At 36.5% G+C, this 4,754-nt stretch overlaps 1 pseudogene; it reads left to right on the plus strand.

Annotated features, from left to right (window-relative positions):
* The window catches only part of LOC110100657, a 12,145-nt pseudogene extending 7,391 nt beyond the window's left edge, over nucleotides 1-4,754 (plus strand).

Raw genomic sequence — 4,754 nt, forward strand, 5'->3', positions numbered from 1 at the left:
CTTATCTTAATCTTTTTTTTAATCTAAATATCTTCCATCGAAATTTTCCTATGATAATTTCTCTGCTGTGCCTAAACATTGGTAATTAATAGAGAAATGCTTAAAGTAAGAAGAATGGATATTAATTGTAGGAATGGCATACAGCAGAGACTAAATTCATGGGAAGATGGAGTTTCAGGAACAAATTGCCCTATCTTGCCAGGCAAAAATTGGACTTATGCCTTCCAGGTGAAGGATCAAATAGGTAGTTTCTTCTACTTCCCCTCCATAAACTTCCACAAGGCTGCAGGTGGCTTCGGTCCTATTAGAGTCAACAACAGACAAGTAATTCACGTCCCATTTGACAAACCTGAAGACGAATTCGATCTTCTCATTGGAGACTGGAACTCCTTGCCGTTTCAGGTAACTGATTATAAATTAATCCTTTGATTAAGATTTTTTTTTTGAAAGTGATTAAGACTTTGTTCAGGACGGCTTTTTATTGCTTTTTAATGCAGGTTTCTAATATAAAAATTAAAACTTTTGTACTAGAAAGCTGCTTTAAGAAGCGATAAGAAAGCCGTCTCAAACAAAGTCTAAGACTTCATTTGGGATGGCTTTTTTATTGCTTATTAAAACGGATTTTTAGTACAAAAATTTTAATTTTTAACTAAAACAAATTTTAAGAAGCAATAAGAAAACCGTCCCAAATGAAACCTAAGTCTTTATTTAGGAGAAAAGGATCAAAATTGTCCGTCAACTTATATGAAATGTCAAAATGGTCTCCAATTATGTTAAATAACTATTTTGATCCATCGAGTCTTTAAAAATGAATCTATATAGTATCATGGTAAGACTATTTTGATTCATCTCAAAGGAGCTAAAGATCAAAATGGTCCTTTAATATAGTTAATAACTATTTTGATTATTCACAAAAAGTCAATGGATCATTTTAGTCTTTTTTTTTTTTTCTTAATTTTGGATAGTTTTTGAGACTACAAAATAATAATAGTATTGTTTCAAACAAAATATTCTAAGAGGTTGAATGCAAAAGAGGAAAGAAAGTAATAACAAAATCAGTTTATATATATAAATATTAAATTTGATGGAAAGATTTTTCATATTTTGTTCATTTATTTGAAACTTAGCTTTCTCGCACGTTGATCACTGGTATTGCTGGAATCGGTCCGCCTACGCATGAGCATATGCTTATCAATGGGAAGGGGCCATACAACAACTCCTGGGGGGGACAGCACGAGTCAATCGAGGTTGAACAAGGTAGACTATATATTTGTGCTTTGATTTTGATTAATTAAATATTTGTGATGGATTTTTTTTTTTCTTGATCAAATGCAAAATTTAGTCTAAATGAGCTGAAATAAGGTTTTTGAGCCATAATTAAAAATTTTAAAATATTAATCAAACGGTCAAATTGTATCTAAATTTATCATGTTTATGATAGAAATGTGGAATCTAACAAATTTTAAAAATTCAATTATGAGGTTATTAGAACACACAAATGTAGAAAAGAATGATTTATGATCGAAACAACCAATGCTTTCTGTCCGATGAAGTGTTTTGAGAATCTTCATGATCTCGTTATTGTCATCCAATCATTGTTGGACTATTATAATTTGATCAATATTATCCGACTAACAATGTTCAACTCCCGTCATTATCGATCACCTCCATAAACTTTCTAGCAAACACTCATACAATTATAAAAGATGAAGTTTGAGTTCTCTACTTGGTAATCCCATCTTCTTCAATCAATTGAAAAGAGTGGATCTCCATGATATAACTTATAAATTTCATTTGGGTCAAGCAGTGTGATTTGTACCCTTCTTAGGTTTATGTAAAAAAATTCTAAAATCTAGTATTTTTGCTTGAGTAGCATAATCTAATCGTCATTGCCCAACTAATAATGTACGACTACCATCATCATTTCTCCACAACTTTTTTAGTAAGCACTACTATAGATATGAGTCTAACTTGAGTTCATTGCTTGTAATCTTATCTTCTCTAATTGAGGAATAGTGAAGATCCCAGTAATTTTAATTATTTAGGCTTCGTTTGGGACGGTTTTCTTACGGTTTTTTGAAGCAGCTTTCTAGCACAAATTAAAAAGCAGCTTTAAAAAGGAGTAAGAAAGCCGTCCCAAATAAAACCTTAGTGGACTATTTCACCTATGTCAGCTCCCAAGATTTTTTTTCCTTCAGGAAACTTTCAAGTAAAAACTCTAATATCTCTTATTTAACTCTTTTTTAAATATATGTCTAAGTTCTTCGTATGAAATTAGGACATAAAATTATCTATCAATCATCTTATATTTATTTTCCGATTTTGGTTCATTACAGGAAAGACCTATAGGTTGAGAATATCCAATGTTGGTAGTGAACTGAGCTTCAACTTGAGAATTCAGAATCATCAGATGATATTGGTTGAAACAGAAGGCTCCTACACCCAAAAAATAACATTTGATTCGCTGGATGTTCACGTCGGTCAATCCTACTCTGTTCTCGTCACTGCAAATCAGCCAGTCTCAGATTATTTCATAGTCGCCGCTTCCACCCATACTGGCCGGGATATTACCGGAGTTGCCGTACTTAAATACAAGCACTCAACAACTCAACCAAGCGGGCCGCTTCCAGTTGGTCCACCTCCTTCAGATAAGGATTTCTCTGTCAGTCAAGCAAAGTCCATCAGGTATCTTATATTTTACGCATCAAGATTAGCTCAGCTATCTTAAAGGGGTGTTTGGTATCTGATTTGTCCGTCGTTTTTAGTAGGATTTAACGTAAATTCAGCCAAATGCAATCCCCGCACCTGTAAATCCGGCAAATCCATAATTTACGGATTTACTGTATAAATCCGGTAAATCCGTCTAAATCCTAATCTCATTCCTATTTGGATTTAATACGACTAATAGTTGCGGAATTTCTTCCCGTGCCCCCATCTTGTAATATGTTGTCAAACAACTTATCCGATTTTAACAAGATTTACAATTTGTCATATCAAACACTTTTCAGGATTTATGAGTCTAGGATTTACTAAATCCGGATTTACAGGATCTAGTAAATCCTACTAAAATTGAATCTAATCCTATACCGAACACCCCCTTGAGTCAGGAAGAAATATTCTGTGCGGAGTGCGGAGGGCGTCCGGAGGCCAATAAAAATGTGCTACATCACATTATTAGTGGGTGCTCAACTCGGTACCCGCACTCGGTACCGCTGGATACCCAGTATTGATGCGGACGGTTCTCTTGTCCGCACTCCTCACAAAATAATCTCTCCTAAGTCAAGGTGCTATAAACATGAACTATCAAAATGTGATCTACTCTTATGAAAAAAAAACAGGTGGAATATGACAGCAGGAGCGGCAAGGCCAAACCCACAAGGTACCTTCAATGTGACAAATGTGACCCTCTCCCAAACATTTATTCTCCATAGCTCCTATGCTCGAGTCGACCGTCGCAACCATTTCACCGTCAATAATGTGTACTATTTTACTCCATCGACGCCGCTGAAGCTCGCCGATTACCTCGCAAACGGGACCGGCGTGTATCAGCTCGATAAATTTCCGGTGAACTCAGTCAATTCAGAAGTGATTGAAGGCACATTTGTTGCAAGTGGCGTTCACAAGGGCTGGGCTGAGATTGTCTTTTATAATAAACTTGATGAGATGAACTCCTGGCATTTAGATGGCTTCGGGTTCTATGTCGTTGGGTAAGTATGTTAATTATTTAACGTGTCTGTCAACTTATGATATAGTATGATCAATATAGTATACTTAATAATATTATCTAAGTTGATTCTTGCGACAAAAGGTTTGGAAATGGAGAGTGGAGCACTGCAGCAAGAGAAACATATAACTTATTCGATCCAGTGGTTCGGTCAACTATTCAGGTTTAAATCTCTCTACATGCTCGACTGCAGGCTTGATCTTCTGCATGAACTGGAGCAAAATTTTAATTTTTTTTATAATTTTAATCTGAAATTTACATGCTTCTAAGTGGATGGTCGTTTCAGGCGTATGATTGTGCCGGAAGTACCGGCGGATAAACCGCCGGAATTCCGCTAATAATAGTGCGACGACTGAAAGCGGCGGATTCTCCGCTGGTTTTACCGGTGTAATGCATCCGCCGGAAATACCGACGGAACAAAAAACGCTAGAATTCACCACCTCAGAAAACGATTGTTCCTCAAATTTTAGTGCCGGAAGACCGCCGGAAACGCCGCCGGGTCTGGCGGAAACATACCGTCGGTTCGTTTTTCCGACGCGTTAATTACCGTCGGAATGGTTTTCGCCGGTATTTCGCCGGAAAGGTAGAATTTCCGGCGGATTCATCCTGTTACCGGCGGATTTGCTTTACCGGTAACAGCGGCTTTTCCTGTAGTATTTATACATATAATGATAAAAATACTAAATATTATTATTTGCAGGTGTATCCTGGAGGATGGAGTGCAGTGTACGTGTATCTGGATAATCCCGGTATGTGGAACCTTCGGTCGCAAATCCTGAAGAATTGGTACTTGGGGCAAGAACTCTACGTTAGAGTATATGATGCTGATCCCAACCCGGCTAAAGAACAGCCACCACCAGGCAATCTCCTTCATTGCGGTAAGTCTAATTCTTCTGTCTTTGTTGCTCTAATATAGTTCTTCAAGTATTGGATATATTGTCATTAGATAGTGGATACTATTACTCGTTAATTAATTACTATAATTATGGTCTTATGTATTCTTGCAGGAATTTTTGATGTGAAAAAATAG

This window comes from Dendrobium catenatum, unplaced genomic scaffold, assembly GCF_001605985.2.
Source record: "Dendrobium catenatum unplaced genomic scaffold, ASM160598v2 fragScaff_scaffold_658, whole genome shotgun sequence".
Classification (NCBI taxonomy): Eukaryota; Viridiplantae; Streptophyta; class Magnoliopsida; order Asparagales; family Orchidaceae; genus Dendrobium; species Dendrobium catenatum.